The following is an 18,489-nucleotide window of genomic DNA, read 5'->3' as shown; positions in this document are numbered from 1 at the left end:
ATAGACCTAAGGAATGTACATCTGACACATTCCAGGGTACAATCCAGACCAGTGAGCTGCTGTGTCACCCCAGTCCTGTAACCTGGAGTGTCTTGCTTCTGTAGCCTCCAACCTGGGCTTTTCTCAAACAACCACTAACATGCCAGTCACACCCAGATGCTTGTGTGTGTACTGCAGCCTGCCAACCACAGCTTGGTTCTCCCCAGCCTTGGTTACTACTACTACAGGGTGACCCCAACACACTCCCAAATGCAGACTGTCCCCCAGAAATGTATGTTCTGCACTGTCCAGCCCTCTCCCAGACAGTCCAGAAATATTAAGTTGGTTATTACAATGATAAATGAAGTTACCCAGACACTTTAAACACACTGGATTAGATGAAACAATAAAACAAGTTTATTAACTACAAAGAGAGGTTTTAAGTACAAGTAATGGGGCATAAAAGTCAGAAATGGTTACAAGAAAAACAAAGATAAGACACTTTCTAGTGCCTAACTTAACAAACTATATTAGAGTTTAAGCAAAGTTTCTCACCACCTAGTTCCAACTGCATTGCTGACCAAACTCTTTAGGTTAAGACCTTTTCCCCCAAACTCCACCAGTTGTTTTCCTTTGTCTTCTTAGGTGCAATGCCAGAGAGAGAGGTGTCTTGGAATGCTTACCCCCTCCTTTTTATAGTTTTTAGTTCCTTTTTGAAAAGTATTTCCAGCTGAGAACGAGGAGGCAGTCAGTCTACTGGAGGAAGGAGACTCCATGCTGTTTCTTTGCTAAGATGCAGATCTCTTTGACCATACACCCATTTCTTGCCAAAGAATGGCCACTTAGCAGGTAATTGCCCATTAGCTTTGTTTACACCTGGCTGAGGCATCAGCTTGCCCTTTGTCTTTGAGAAACTAGTTTAACCACTCCCCAGTGTTATCTGGGAAACATACTTCAGTCATGATTTCAGCTTATGTTCATAACTTTACATATAATATTGCTATGTGTACTTTACCATGATCAGCAAGTTATGAGATCAAATGATACCTCACAAGGCATACCTTGGGCAAAGATTATTACAATAGTCAGTATGGTGTGAACACAGGGGTGTATTCTGTCACACCATTTAACACCAGTTTTAAACTGTTAAGTATGATAACTGTTATAGATGTATTTTATATATAGTTATCCATGCAATGAATTATTTCTCAAAAAAATGTACCTGAGTTACAGACTCCTGTATGTAGCTTAAGCACTACAGTTACTTGACTGTCTGTTTACCTGTGTTTGAACAAGTTTCATCCAGGTACCTTATAAATAGTGTTAAATCAATAAGTGAATGGTAAGAGTACACGAGTCAATTTGACTATGGGCTCTCGGTGTCTAGAAAAATATTTTTGCATTGCATTGACATTTAAATGAACTAATTATTCAAATTATTTCTGTTACAATTTAAGTCACTGGGTGTTTTGCAATTCATTTAAATGGCATCAGGCCCTATGTGTCTCACATGTGTAATCTTTTGATTAACAGATCATGCAGCACCTTAGCTGCATAACAGTTAAAGTATCAAAACAACAGCCAGCTACCGAACTCCCTCAGCTATTAAAGGATAGGAGTTTATCTAGATCTGAATTTTAAGGGTTTGTCTTTACCCAGGGTACTCCTGTGCATCTTTTTTTCTACCTTGGAAGAGACGTGGAAAGACACTGAGTGCACTTGATTTGGAAGAGTTATTTTGTTCGCCAGCTCAACTAAGTAAATCAGGGCCAATTTCATCTATCTAGCTGAGTAGAACTCAGACTGTGGAGTTAACAAGAGTCCTGAATAAGGGACAGAGCACAGCTGTCCTTCTCAATTCAACATTTCACTGGATAAGGCTATAGAAATCCTAGTCATGATTCTTTTTTTGTCATGAGCCAGGATTGTCTAGGTCTGAGTAAGCCACAGAAGGTTTATCTTTGTCAAAGTCTAATTCAAGCTGTGTGAAAGTTCATATTTTCTTGGTTTCTCTTTCAGTTGTTTCCAAGTTACCAGCAAAATTACAAGAGGGGAAAAACAACTTCTCAGCATCAGTAACCTTGTGACTGTTTCCCTGACCCTGTAATCCTCAGGAGACATCACTCCTATAGAAAAATGAAAAGCACAAATGGTAGTTAGGTGCCTAATTCTTACTGCAAATCAATGAGAGGTAGGCTTCTCACTGCATTTTGTGCTTTTGCAAACATGCCCCTTACATGTTTGTTCAAGAACAAATTTAATTGCTATAGAGCTCTAAAGTCAGACTTTGGACTGCTAAGGACATTTTGTCAAAAGCACAGTAAAAAACACATGGTTGAGGTAGAGCATATCCACATCTGATCGATATCTAATAGGTGGTTGGCACTCTCTGTTTGGAGAACATCAGCAATTAGAGTCTCAAGAAGAATCTGGTTTTTTAAGACAAAAGGAGACTTTTTTTTCAGCTGGAGACAGGATCTGGATCTGTTTAACTTTCCTTGATATTTAAGCTTCAGAGCAGGCTATACTTTCCCCAACACAAGCATCCACTTGTAAATGTGTCCCTTGAATTAAGTAGGGAGGCAAAAACCCTGATCTTATCTACTTGGACTTAGCTGGTTTTGTTGTGCAGGCATCTTTGACCTGGAACTTGGTAACAGTTCTCGCTTCAGAAGTTGTTTTGAATTACATGTAAGATCTTGCATCATCCATAGCTGCTATTGAACTGAAGCCTACAGAGATGGTGTACATTTATTCTCTGGTTATCAAGGAAGCATGATGTTATCACAGTAAAATATATCACTCAATCAACTATCAATGATGCAAGTTTAAAAAATATATATATTTGTATGTCATAACATTATTAATGAACAAATCAGCACCAAATGCAGTCTGGTCTTTCTACCATACACTTCTTAATGTAATAAAGTTATTCACATCTGTGTGATAATAGCTGGAGTAAATTTTAGTAAAAATACTAAGACTTACAGTGCAGAATAAGCTATATAGAATCATTGTAATATGAGTAAGGTAAATCTTTCCATAAAAGCTACTGAGCAAGGAACATGGTATATTTCTTTTCATATTCCTTTCTTTTTTTAGCTTTTATTATTGCAAGCATACATGGTCTTACTTTACAACTCTGTCTCCACTGTTTATGTTGCACAAACATCCCAGGTACACCTGATCAGCCAGCCTCTCTGCTTCACCATATGATCCTTGCTGCAAGTCCTCTGACACCAACATGCACAGAGCACATCAATCACAGCCAAAACAAAAGATTTTTAAAAAGTGTTCAGGCACAGTTACAACAGCTGAACCCTATTCCAATGCTACATTAGTTGGAGAGCTATTATTTGTGTCTGCTTTCCCTCTGCAAACATTACCACGTGCTGCTGCTTGTTTTCACAAAGTAATTGAGAGATTTGCTGGAAGCCAATAGATCAGTTAAAATTAAAGCAATAAAGTTCTTCATACAGCATCTAAGATTAAATGACTATATGTGCATCAAAATTGCAACCCAGCCGTTGTATACAGTTATGCCTGTAATTTATCTGGGGAGTTGCACATTGAGCCAAAATGAAATTTGCAATATATAAGAAATCAATTATATTCAGCACAATGTATTCCAGTTCAGTGGATTAGGGAGCATAGGAGCAGAAGGAAGAAGTTGGATGTCTTTTGAGAGCCTGACAATTTTCTCTCTACCTGGGCCCCACAGGCCATACATCATAGTAACCCTCTTTCTGGCTGAGCCAAGATAAGTGGGGCTTCCTCTATAATTCAATGATGCTGGCCCTTCAAGGCTTATCCATACTCCACTAGGGTTTACATTGACCAGAAAACACATATGACAATACAATTTGCTCTGTGGGTATACTAGAGCTAGAAATAGCATTGACTAACACTGTCTTATAACCTTTTATCCTAGTATGGACAAGCCCTCATTTGGCCTGAAAGGGTACTTCTACACAGCAAAAAAAAAAAAAAACAAAACACCGAACACCCAGCAGCAACGAGTCTCAGAGCCTGGGTCAACTGACTTGGGCTCATGCTGCCAAGCAAAAGAGAGAGGTGTAGAGTTTCAGGCTTAGCCTGGATTGCAGCCTCAGAAACCTGGTAAGGAGGGAGGATCTTGGAGCCCAGGCTCCAGCATGAGCCCAAACGTCTACACTGCTATTTGGAGCCCCACAGCTCGAGCCCACACCCATGGTTTTGTTTTTGTTGTTCCAGTGTAAATGTACCCAGAGATACATAAGGTCTTCCACAGTTTTTTCTCCAGGGCTCAAGTTAGGAGTTCCGCATTTTGATTCTACCTGCTAATAGGGGCTGAGTGACCAAGGTTGGTCCTGGACTTGGAGACACAATCACTAGACAAGTTGGTCAGTCTCTCACATCTACTCTGTCTGACCCTCCTCCATTCAGGTATCTTACCCCACTTCATTTCCTGTCAAACCAATTTCTCCCAGTTTCAGTCTGTAAGAGTTCACACCCTCTGAATTCATCCTGAGTTCAAACAAATTAAACCCCAAAATTACTAAGATTTGTCTGGTTTCAGACCCATAAAAATTCCTACAGCTTGTGCCCAAACCCAAAAATCAGCCAAGGTTAACCTGAAATATCCTCAGGGTACACACAAGTCATTAGGGTAGGGACCTGGAAGATCTCTGGAAAACTAAAGAACATAATTGGTCAGTTCAGTCCATAGCTTAGCAGTACTCCTAGGTTCCTCATGGACACTAAGCTCTCATGTAGCAGCATCTATGAATAATACTTTCTACCATCTCTGTTTGGTTAGGAGACACCATCCCATCCTGGTAGATGATGACCTGGTCTTGATTATACTCATTACCTCCCTTTTGGATTGTAGCAATGCATACCTGGGCATGAAGCCATCAGTGCTTAGGAAACTCCAACTAGTACAGAACACGCAGCACATTTCCTCCACAACATGGGCTACCACAAGCACATCAGACTCATCTTCTGCTCTCTACACTGGCTTCCCATAAAATGTCAAATCAAGGGCAAGGTCTTGGTCTTTATCTTCAAGGTTCTCAATGGCCTTGGCCCAGGATACCTAAAGGGCCATCTAAAGCTCCGGGATAAGGACCATGGTTGACAACTCCACTCCTCAGGCACAACAGAACTTTCTACCACAAGGGTAAAGCTCATCTATGTGCATGAGACAAAGCTTTCTTGGGAGCATCCAGATTGGGGAACAAATTCCTGCACAAACAAAGGACCAAAACAAACCTCACCACCTTCCATTCCAAGTGCATAGTGCACTTCTTTGCCCTGCCATGTCTAATAGAAACACAGCGCAACATGTACAAAGAAAAATAAAATAACTCTTCCAAATCAAGACACACCGTTGCACACAATTCTCCCCTAGAGGAGAGGATGAGAGAAAGAATGAACAACATGTGAGAGATGTTATTAACCCACTTAATGCACTATTTGAATGTGTTTGGCTGCAACAGTGATGCGCACAGTATAAGAGCCTTTGTAGAATAACATAGGGTCTTTCTCAAATTATTTCATGTGTTAGTGCTAGATATGGGTTTAACAAAAAACGATTCCAACACCCTCAATCTTTAGGGAAGTTCAGGTCCAAATCTGTGCTTTGCAGGATGGATCCATCTCTTATTAACTCCATATTTAGGAAGTCTAACCATTGCTAGGAACATGAAGTCGTAAAGACTGGGTTAGTCTTCATGGCATGAGGCTGGTGTCTGCCATGGGAAATTAATCCATTCTCAATTGTAGTAAACTGAACTGCCGAGTTTGTATTCATGTCACTGAGACTGTTTATGTTCACTACCAGTCCATAAACTGTTATTAGTCAGACTTGACAGTGGATTATGTCTTGGTGAAAAGAATAGTCCATAGATCAAGACCCGTTAGATAAAGATAAATAAAAGAGAGATTAAATGAGACATTTTCCCTAAATTCACACCCCAATATATTTTGGGGAGATAAATAAAGCAATAGCAGGGGGAGTTGGAGAAGGGTGGGCCAGAAGACTCCATGGCACTGTCTCACTGAAATAACTACATCTGTCAGCTAAATGGACAGTGCGATTATATTTATATGGGTAGTTTCCAGAGAAAGTTATTCAGATGTTAAGGCCTTGGATACTTTCTAAATGATTTACTCTCTGGACAGATGAACTGAAATGTAGTTAGCAAGGGAACCAAAAACACCCTAGTCCACTGCCATAGCTAGCATTTTAATTCTTCAGTGTGTCACATGGTCTCAAATGCTGAGGCAAAAAGAATGGCTTATGCGAAGTGACTTGACAGGCGTTGTGTTTTAATTTCCTTTGTAAAATCTTGTGATCCACATTTCTCCCGCCTTGCCTTTCTGGGGGCCTCACACCATCCCCTTCAACAGGCATTCTGAGAACGGAGTTAGAGAATTCTGTTACAATTTTCAATGTGTTTAAATTGCTTCTAACGTCTCAGACTATTATCATGCTGTAAAACTAACTGATGGATGGATGGATGATATGTTTCCAGATTTGTCCTGGGGTAATACAAACCTCCAGTGCCTGGAAACAATAAAATTGAAATTTTCCAAAAGCTTGCTGCTTGGAAAAGCCAAGGTTTTCTAAGATCTGTGTTAGCCCTGTCTCTAGCATATCCAGATCCATCCAGCTGAAAGTATCACTGAGATACTAGAATATCAGTATAAATGAATCATTATCAACCTTTTCTGGTAACTATGCCAGTTCACCAGACTAAGACCTCAGCTGTACCAACCAGTCCTGTTGCCTCCTTTTCAATGGTGCACATGCTACAATGGAACTTGGGGTGCGCCAGGCTCCAGTCTTATCCTTATTATTAATTGTATTCCTGAAATATGTAGACGCTCCCACTGATATTAGAGCCCCATTGTGCTAGACATTATAACTACACATAGTAAGATAGAATCGCTTGCCCCAAAAAGCTTAGTCTAAATGGACACCACAGACAAAGGGTGGGAAAAAGGAAGGATTATTATCTCCATTTTACTGATGGGGACCTGAGGCACAGAGATATTAAGTGACTTGCCATGGGAAATCTGTGATACAGCCAGAAACTGAAACCAGATTTCCTGCGTGCTTTTCCCTAACCACGAGGCCATCCTTCCTCTGAGCATATACAACTGTGCTGGTGAGGGGCAGCACTGTGAACATCACAGAAGTTATCCATTATGAATTCCTTTGCGGCTTTTACGTCACAGTGCACACTGGGGCAGGTGGGGGTGCGTGTGTGCGCATGCATATGCCTACAGGTGTGCAGCCCTGGTGACTAATTCTGCAGGCAATGTGCCAGGGATAGGCACAGCACTTGTGGGAGTGCATTCAGCAGCAGCCACTGTTACACCCTTTAACTGGAGGCAGCTTACTTCTCACTAGGTGGTACAGGAGGAGAGTGGGCCATGGGCTTTCCCCAATCAATTTGGGGTTTCTAGCAATGCTAGACTCTCCCAGTCTTTTTGGCTGGTCTCGGTGCAGGAGCAAAAGAAGGAAGGGGTGGGAATAATCTTTATACCTTTCCTCCCTCTATGGAGCACAAGATATGACTGTCCCCAGACAATCCCTAAAATAAGATCCCTAAATGAGAAGACCAGACAGTTAAATCACTAAAGCATCTAGCAACCCAACTGGTGCTGCACATACCAGTGTTTGAGAAGCAGATATTAATGCCCTCATGGTGACAGCATAGGAGATCTTGTTTGGTTTTTATATAAATGATTGATCATCTAAGAGCAGCTGGAGGAATTATTAGTGCAAACACAGCTACTGAAAAATACAGGCCCAGTATTCATCTTGTTATATCAGTTGCTAATAGAGTAATGTTTAGCAATAGCTTATGTGTTGTAAGGCATAAGGTTATCAGCAAAGTGACTGCAAAGAAGCTATTTAGAATTCACCCTGCATCTGTAGCTATAACCTGACAATTTAAACAAACAGATTGAGAGTACAAGATTATACATGTGACCCCCATATGTGTGTATAAACATATAATAATAATAAATCACAGTGTGTGTGTATATATATATATAATAAAACCTAATTATAATTTCCAGACTGGCAGCCACAGTATATTTGATTTCCTCAGTGCTCTCTCTCAAATTATCTAATGAATTATCAGATTATGACTCTTGTAAAACTGCACAGTTTTCTTATAACTGCCACTATTCATCTGACCATAAAAATGTGGCTTCCCCCAGAATATTAATTTTTCTTATATAAAAATAATAAAAAAGTAAAGCCATTTTGGCTGTTTAAGTGAAAGAGGAATGTGTGAAATTCACATCTGAAGGATTCTGTCCACGCACTGGTGACATGTATTTGGTACAAGGAGCTCTCTAGTGTCCAGTTTTAATATTGCACTTCAGGAATAAGGTACCACATATGCATAATTCATCAAGATAAATATTTATATGTATATTTACCAACAGAAGAACCAGGTTGCATCTTGTATGTACCCAGTTTCAATGTGTAACGTGCAAAGGGCTAATTAAACATCATTAAATCCTAAATCAATACTATACTCAAAGGTTTCAAAAGAATGGAGCAGGGTTCCATTCATTTCCACTTATCTTTCTGAATCTGCTTTTTAAAATGACTTTCTCTGCATTTATAAAGTGGCTCCTGTTTTGCACGCATGATAAGATATCTGCACTTTGCCACTAAAATCCATGGGAAAAAATGAGAACTAACAATTACAGTGAATACAACTCCAAGGAGAATCACAACATCTGGGTCATCCTGAAACAATCCAACTCAGCCGTGCAATATTTGGTCAAATGAACAGCAAGTTACAGCTGCTAGTATTTTACCCATGTACCTTCTTTTTCTTCCCCTTATCCCATCACCTTGGGTTGGGTTATCGTGTAACCATCACCCATAATAAGTACATACATACATACAAAGTGAGTGATATACAAAGGCAGACAGAACTCCTTTCCTTCTAAAATGGAGACCATAACATTTTAATTAGCAGTTACGTAGCTTCGATTGTGGCCCTGGAAAAATAATACATTATTTTTGCATAACTTTGTATTGGTGATTTATTTTTTCAACGTTAGTGATGAGTTCACTAAGGTTAGTACAAACAAAGATTCTGCTCAGTTCTCATTGGATGTCATAGAGGGAGAACGATGATTAACAAATGGGCAAACTGATATTACATGAAATTATTACAAGAGACCATTAGGAATCTTTATAAAATGCACCATAGTCTGTAATGGTGTTTTGCTATTATGGTATATTGCTTGTGGACATTGAGCTTTAACATTGCAAGTAATGTAAACAATGCCATAGTTGAAACCTAACTGCCACAAAGCTCTGCATTTTCCAGGCTGGCTTTCTGCAGAGTTATTGTACTGGCAGAAAATTAATGAAGATGGAATAATTATCTGAATGTGTTTTAAAAGGCAAGGGATCCCACACCAGGCAAGGCTGCCCATCTTTAATGACTGCAGGTTTTTGGTGTTGAACTTCTTGCAAAAGCTAACAAGGCCAAAGTTTAAATATGTTGCTTTTAGATGGATCCTTAGCAGATTTTTCTCCTCCCACTACTGTCCTTCATCCCCTGTACTCCAATTGTTGGGATGCCATATTTTTAGTAACTGACAATAATTACAAGAAGAAAAGAACATAAGCCACAAGCAACAGGAATACTGTTTCAATTAGGTCAATCATGAAAAAATTAATTGGTCTTTCATTTTATATTATAGTAGCATTTCAGCTAAATAATAAAGCAATCATTCTTGGTAAAAGCAAAAATATCAGGCATTTAACACTGGTCTACAATTTTTGAGAAGTCGTCTGCTTCAGAGATAAAATGTGCTATTTATTATGTATTTTGATGTGCTGAATTCAAATATGACAATTAAAACAACTGATTGGATACTGTTTCTAAGTTATGTAAGTTTTTACATTTTATGTCTATGTATATTGTGTAGATAGTAGAGTTTTAATCATAAATTGTAAACCTAGGTCTTTTCATGTGTTTATGGTTGCTTTACATGATAATATTTCACCTGTCCTGTTTATGTAACACTTTAAAAATCAGCAAAAGGGTTATATAAATAAAATTTATTATGAAACAAAAGGCAAAAAACTTTTATGTACATAGTTTAGTCCTATTCAGTGTCTACTCGGCGCTTCTTGGCTTGTCTCTTGTATTCATTAAATGGAGCATCTCTTGTCACTGTCCAGCAATAGTCTGCAAGCATTGATGGGCTCCATTTGCCCTGATAGCGTTTCTCCATTGTTGCAATGTCCTGGTGAAATTGCTCGCCGTGCTCGTCGCTCACTGCTCCGCAGTTCGGTGGAAAAAAATCTAGATGAGAGTGCAAAAAATGTATCTTTAGTGACATGTTGCAAGCAAGGCTTTTGTATGCCTTGAGGAGGTTTTCCACCAACAACCTGTAGTTGTCTGCCTTGTTGTTTCCGAGAAAATTTATTGCCACTAACTGGAAGGCTTTCCATGCCGTCTTTTCCTTGCCACGCAGTGCATGGTCAAATGCATCATCTCGAAGAAGTTCACGAATCTGAGGACCAACAAAGACACCTTCCTTTATCTTAGCTTCACTTAACCTTGGAAATTTTCCACGGAGGTACTTGAAAGCTGCTTGTGTTTTGTCAATGGCCTTGACAAAGTTCTTCATCAGACCCAGCTTGATGTGTAAGGGTGGTAACAAAATCTTCCTTGATTCAACAAGTGGTGGATGCTGAACACTTTTCCTCCCAGGCTCCAATGACTGTCGGAGTGGCCAATCTTTCTTGATGTAGTGGGAATCTCTTGCACGACTATCCCATTCGCAGAGAAAACAGCAGTACTTTGTGTATCCAGTCTGCAGACCAAGCAAGAGAGCAACAACCTTCAAATTGCCACAAAGCTGCCACTGATGTTGATCATAGTTTATGCACTTCAAAAGTTGTTTCATGTTGTCATAGGTTTCCTTCATATGGACTGCATGACCAACTGGAATTGATGGCAAAACATTGCCATTATGCAGTAAAACAGCTTTAAGACTCGTCTTCGATGAATCAATGAACAGTCTCCACTCATCTGGATCGTGAACGATGTTGAGGGCTGCCATCACACCATCGATGTTGTTGCAGGCTACAAGATCACCTTCCATGAAGAAGAATGGGACAAGATCCTTTTGACGGTCATGGAACATGGAAACCCTATCACCACCTGCCAGGAGATTCCACTGCTGTAGTCTGGAGCCCAACAGCTCTGCCTTACTCTTGGGTAGTTCCAAATCCCTGACAAGGTCATTCAGTTCACCTTGTGTTATGAGATGTGGTTCAGAGGAGGAGGATGGGAGAAAATGTGGGTCCTGTGACATTGATGGTTCAGGACCAAAAGTTTCATCCTCTTCCTCTTCCTCGTCTGACTCAAGTGAGAATGATTCTGGTGCATCAGGAACCGGCAGTCCTTCTCCGTGGGGTACTGGGCGTATAGCTGATGGAATGTTTGGATAATGCACAGTCCACTTTTTCTTCTTTGACACACCTTTCCCAACTGGAGGCACCATGCAGAAGTAACAATTGCTGGTATGATCTGTTGGCTCTCTCCAAATCATTGGCACTGCAAAAGGCATAGATTTGCTTTTCCTGTTCAACCACTGGCGAAGATTTGTTGCACAAGTGTTGCAGCATATGTGTGGAGCCCACCTCTTGTCCTGATCTCCAATTTTGCAGCCAAAATAAAGGTGATAGGCTTTCTTAACCATAGTGGTTATACTGCGCTTTTGTGATGCAAAAGTCACTTCACCACAAACATAGCAGAAGTTATCTGCACTGTTCACACAAGTACGAGGCATCTCTGCTCACTTTGGCTAAACAGAAATGTGTCCCTTTGCAAAATCAAACACTGACAAATAAGAGAGCACGATTTCTAGAGCTGATATAGGGCAATTTGTTCAGCAGAGTGATGTAAGCTTCGTTATGATTGCATCATCCATGACTTCTAGGAATAACATGATGCAATTCATATAATGTATGACGCAATACCAGCTTCAGATTGCATCATTCATTGTTTTGCCTAAAAAGCAAGTACTGTCCAAACACAGTCATAGATTTATTCATAGATCCAGTCAAAGATGTATTTTAGTCATTTCTGGTTTAAATTGAGATCCCTTCCCTTTATAACTCACTTATCCTCCACTATTCCCAAGTCAAGGGTCGTATATACTGACTCAATAGCATAACTTGAAAACTAGAGCCAATCAACAATTTTAAGCATCATTTTCGTTCTCAGTGACCCAGAATTAGTAAAGTTTGACTACATTTATTTCAGAAGCATTTTGGCTGTAGAGCAGTGTAATTATTGCCTGCACAGTTGGGGCTACACTTATAAAAATCTGAAAAATATCATTTATTTTTCTATAAAAAATACAGAGTTTTCTCCCCCTTTTCCCTTTATTTTTGCCATTAAAAAAATTTGTGGCAATGGATTCATAATTGGTAATTTTTTCCAACATAACATAAAATTCAGAATCTGTATGTTGGTTATTTAGGAACAAGAACCTAAAGCAGAAGTGCTGTTTCTTTGCACACTCACGAACCTCTTTAAAACAAGTCATTCCCCTTCTTGATCTGAAATACTTGGCTAGCTATGCATCTGGATTTTTCATAGATGCATAGATTTTAAGGCCAGAAGGAGTCATTATGATCATCTAGCCTGACTTCCTGCATAACCCAAGCCTCAGAATTTCACCAAGTGATTCCTGCATTAAGCCCATAACTAATTTATCATCATCATTATAACACCAGATCGCTATCCTTTGTACAGGCATAATCCAACTTTACTGAAATCAGTGGAAAGACGCCCATAGATTTCAGTGGGAACTAGATCAGGCACATACAGAAGAAGAGCAGTTCCTGGTATCCCCTTCTTATGTGTCTGGGGGAACCTGCCAATACACGATGTTTAGTACTTTTGAGAAAACAATACAAGAGGCCCCATAAAAATAAAGCTGTGTTGACAACTAATTACAAACCCCAGGACACCATGGCAAGCACGTGGTTTCAGGTGTCACTACAAATTTTAAATATAAACAAGGCTCACAGAAATGTTTGCTAAACTTTTGAGTGAACTTGGGCCAGTTTGTGATTGATTACACATCAAAACCACGTCAAATATACAACATGAAATCTGGTAAAACTCAACAGCTTTGATTCAGTTTCACTTTAAACCCAAAACTCTAAGCAAGGCTTGGGCTTGAGGCATTGAAAGAGACAAACCTCATTCAGATTAAAACTGGGGAGAAGAAGAAGAAGAAGAAGAAGAAGAAGAAGAAAAAAAAAAGCTTTCACAACCTGCAAAATGAGACTGCTGAGTATCTCATAGCTCTGGATAAGAAAATACAGCAAACCCATCCATTCCTCCTTTTTGCTTTTCATTTCCATTTTTTCTCTCCACATTTATGGAAATATAAGTCCATTCTGGTTGAATATTGAACTAAAGGGAATTAGATTGCTTAGGATATTAGCAGTACCATGCAGAACCTGTTAGTGGTTTGAATCCAGCTAGGTAAGTATTTATTCATCTAAAGAACCTGCCATAACTGTACCTTCTCACGGTATGTGGATTAGAGAAACATTAATCACCATCAAACATGCATAGTCTACTAAAGACCATTGAACTAGCCAGAGTGACCACAGCTGATGGCATCACAGCAGATGTGTAGTGAAGTTCCCAGATCTTGCTCACTCCTGTGAATCCACCAATCTCTGGGGTGGCCCCACAGGTGGCATCAGGTAGGTTCAGGGTGTGCACCCCTTTGTGTATCAATAGAGTTTGAAATCATGGTAGGCTGGGGTGTTTTTGTCCATCTTAGCCACACGGCTGGAGAATATTCAATGCTGCTTTTGAATATAAAGCATTCAGAACTGTCAATTCTTGCTCCTGCTCTTGGCTTAATCATAGGTTTTACCTCTGAGGTTTTACCTCTGGTCTGGTTATCTGGTGAATGCTCTGTCCTATAGTTCCACCTAAGGGTGGTATGAATGGAACTCTTGCTGATTTGCAATAGTGATCAGGGGTCACCAATGTCTGATGACCGGGTGTTAGTCTGTGTGAGATGAGTTGGTGGTCTCAACCCAGCATCACAAAATCCACTACCACCAATGTCATCCTTTCTGGCAATCAGCAGAGAGGCTAAGGACTGACTAGGAGCCTAACCTAATAGCAGTTACTCCAAATCAATACTCATGCGCAGTGACAAGGTAGTGCAGAGGGAACTGGCACTGCTCCTTTCTTGGCCAGTGGTGGTGAACAGAAGACTTAAGACTTGAAACCCTAAATCTCATTGAAGGAGCCTGTGTGACTTAGGTCCTTTAAAAAATAGGATTTCAGCACTTCTCATTTGCACTAAGGCCTCTTTACCCCATTCTGGCAATAAAAATATGCCTTAAAATAGGAGTAAATATAATGTAATTTATACCAACTATAAAGCCACTTTATGGAGCCAGAACAGTGTAAAGGGGCCTTAGGGTAAATGACAATCAGTCTTGTCAAGCTAGCATCTTGCAAAAACATTACATTCACATAACTTTGTAAAGTTTCCACCTCCAAGGAACCAGACATATCAGTATACTATTCACAGCAATTCTCTGTTTCCAGCAGATTCCATTACCCTGCAAGCATGCAAACCCTGAGAAGCATCTCATAGACTTTAAGACCAGAAGAGACCATCGTGTTCATCTAGTCTGACCTTCTGCACATTGCAGACCTCAGAACCCACCTGCTCCCGTAATAGACCATAACCTCTGGCTGAGTTACTGAAGTCCTCAAATCATGGTTTATAGACTTCAAGTTAAGAGAATTCACCATTTACACTAGTTTAAATCTGCAACTGACATGTGCCCCATGCTGCAAAGGAAGGCAACCCCCCTCCCTGCCCCACATGTGACCTGAGGGAAAATTCCTTCCCAACCCCAAATATGGTGATCAGTTTGTTAGACCCTGAGCACGTGGGCAAGACACCACCCAGACACCTGGGAAAGAATTCTCTGTAGTAACTTGGAGCCCTCCACATCTAGTGTCCCATCACCAGCCACTGAGAATATTTGCTAATAGCAGTCAGTCAGAGATCTGCCACATGCCAGTCCCATCATACCATTCCCTCCACAAACTTATCAAGCTCAGTCTTGAAGCCAGTTAGGTTTTTTGTCCCCACTGCTCCCCTTGGAAGGCTGTTCCAGAACTTCACTCCTATGATGGTTAGAAACCTTCACCTAATTCGACCCTAAACTTGTTGATGGCCAGTTTATAGCCATTTGGTCCTGTGTCCACATTGGAGCTTAACTTAAATAATTCCTCTCTCTCCATGATAATTATCTCTCTGATCTATTTATAGAGAGCAATTATATATCTCCCTCAGCCTTCTTTTGGTTGGACTAAACAAGCCAAGCCAAGGTGTCGAGCTTCTTTTGCTCCTGTTTTGAGGTGATAAGTTTGGTCACAGCATCTCAGCTGAATCCCTGCAGCTATCGGCATTCCTACTAAGCACAGAATTAGGCACTTCAGTGGCAGTGCAGATTTCCTGCCATAGCATCAAGTGTGACTCCAAGTGGCAAAGGAGATGGCCTTGCTGCCAATACTAGTGTTGACTCCAAGCCATCCAGTGGCCTCTGTTTACTGGAATTTGTTTCCCCTCCGGTCCTTATGAATATTGATGAAGTTCCCAGCATGACAAGGCATCAAAGCAGGACAGCTGTTAAAGGAGGCAACATTTCATTCTTGGACTATTTGTAAATCAAAGAACAGAGAAAACCAGGTGGAGGGATCGTTATGAGCCAAGGCAGTTTCCTCCCTCATTTGCCAATATTTTATTTACACATACACATAAACACACACACAGTTCACCCCCAAGTGGCTGCCAGTACCCACATACTGTATGTCCTCAAATTTCTCTTTGCTAATTGGACAGGCAATATGTGAGCTGCCTCATTTATAAAAAGCTTCTCAGAACTGGGACTCTGCCCAGATCCTTTAAATAAATCATGCCTGGAATGAACTTATTTTGCTACACATTTCTTCAATAAAATCTGCATCATTCCATTATTAGCCTTCTTTACTGGGTAGCCATTGTTTTATTTAGCTGTTAAAATAATCTTCCTTGCCTGTCAGCCTGAGCATATTCCCCCCATTTTTAATCCCTCTTTTAGCTCCTCATTTTTAACCTTTTCAAGGTCTCCTTTCTTGTCCTCACCTTCAAATCCCTTAATAACTCTGCCCATTCCTACTTATTCACTCTTCCCTCATTATGTATCCCTCACCTTGCCGCACTGCCAGCCTCAATCAGCTTTCATTGTCTTCCCAGCAAATGTCTCTGCACCATTTTCCATCTTGCCCCTTCCCTCATGTGACTAGTAAGGTCACCACCCTCTCTTCCTTCATATCCCTCCTCAAGATCCACTTCTACCATGATGCTGGCAATAAATTAGCTCACTGGCTCAGTAGCGGTCCCCCTGGCAATAGTTGATATTTATTTAAATGCCTCCTTGATGTTGTATTTTAGTCTTTTCCCTTTCTTCATCACTTGTCTCTTCCAGCTGTGAGCTCTTTGGGACCGGGTCTGTATCTCTTTCTGTTATGGCAGTGCCAAGCACACTGGAGGTCCTACCACAAAACACAACAACCTAGTCCATGGGCACAAAACCAACTTTCCCCTAAGATCAGAGCCAACTCAGGCTAAACTGTAGCTTTGCCAGAAGCCCTGAGCAAGGTGCAGCACGTAGTTGTGCTGCCCCAGGAACTGCCAGGCTGTTCAAGGGAACAACATTTCATTCCTGGACCATCCATAAATCAAACAACAGAGAAAAACAAGTGGAGGGGTTGTTGTGAGCCATGACAGTTTCCTCCCTCATTTGCCAATATTTTATTTACACATGTACATAAACTCACACACAATTCACCCCTGAGTGGCTGCCAGTACCCACATACTCACATTTTTCTTTACTAATTGGACAGGCAATATGTGAGCTGCCTTATTTATAAAAAGCTTCTCAGAACTGGAATTCTGCCCAGATCCTTTGAGTCCTGTAGAGGATGGAGCTTGGAGGGGCTCAGAGCCTGGACTTTTCCAAAGCCCAGCCCCTGTAAGTCCATCCTGGCTGCTACTGCTCCGATTTACTTGGCTGATAGCCATATAGGAAATAGTTGACACAACCAGAAATAGAACCCCAGGAGTCCTCATTCCGAGTTTTAACCAGTGGAGTTTAATTTTGTATTTTATCGCTTAGCCTAGTTACATTAAACAAAATCCCAGAAAATCTTTATGTTTAGAAATAATGGGATTGCTCCAAGGAATATAGAATCAAACAAAATGCCAATGGGGGAAATGAAAGAGTAGACAAATTGGATGGCGGTGCAGGGATTGAGAAAGTGGAACATTGTATCTTTACAATGGGTGGCAGGCCAGTCCTCGCCCACAGACAACCTGCCAACCTGAAGCATATTCTCACCAGTAACTGCACACCGCACCATAGTAACTCTAGCTCAGGAACCAATCCATGCAACAAACCTCGATGCCAACTCTGCCCACATATCTACACCAGCGACACCATCACAGGACCTAACCAGATCAGCCACACCATCACCGGTTCATTCACCTGCACGTTCACCAATGTAATATACGCCATCATATGCCAGCAATGCCCCTCTGCTATGTACATCGGCCAAACTGGACAGTCTCTACGGAAAAGGATAAATGGACACAAATCAGATATTAGGAATGGCAATATACAAAAACCTGTAGGAGAACACTTCTACCACCCTGGCCACACAATAGCAGATCTTAAGGTGGCCATCCTGCAGCAAAAAAACTTCAGGACCAGACTTCAAAGAGAAACTGCTGAGCTTCAGTTCATCTGCAAATTTGACACCATCAGCTCAGGATTAAACAAAGACTGTGAATGGCTTGCCAACTACAGAACCAGTTTCTCCTCCCTTGGTTTTCACACCTCAACTGCTAGAACAGGGCCTCATCCTCCCTGATTGAACTAACCTCGTTATCTCTAGCTTGCTTCTTGCTTGCATATATATACCTGCCCCTGGAAATTTCCACTACTTGCATCCGACGAAGTGGGTATTCACCCACGAAAGCTCATGCTGCAAAACGTCTGTTAGTCTATAAGGTACCACAGGATTCTTTGCTGCTTTTACAGATCCAGACTAACACGGCTACCCCTCTGATAATTGTATCTTTAAGAACAGGCCATTTCAGCTCTCTCATCTGAAGAGGGTCCCACTCCATGAGTGGCTCTAAGAAACTCTTCTTAAAAAGGGGAAGAGGACTCTTCCTCTTCACTTCAAAAGCATCAGATGGTAACGGGAAGGATAATCTTTAAATTGACCTCCAATGTTGGCCTCCAATTCAAAATGAATTGAATCATGGACCTATTTTGCATGGCTCTGTGCGCTCATCTTTAGACATGCAAGTGAGAAAATTAACATGAAAATTAACCTTTAAACTGAAATTACTTGAAAGATA

The sequence above is a fragment of the Mauremys mutica genome, chromosome 1 (genome assembly GCF_020497125.1).
Source record: "Mauremys mutica isolate MM-2020 ecotype Southern chromosome 1, ASM2049712v1, whole genome shotgun sequence".
Classification (NCBI taxonomy): Eukaryota; Metazoa; Chordata; order Testudines; family Geoemydidae; genus Mauremys; species Mauremys mutica.
Note: the sequence above shows the minus strand (reverse complement) of the source record.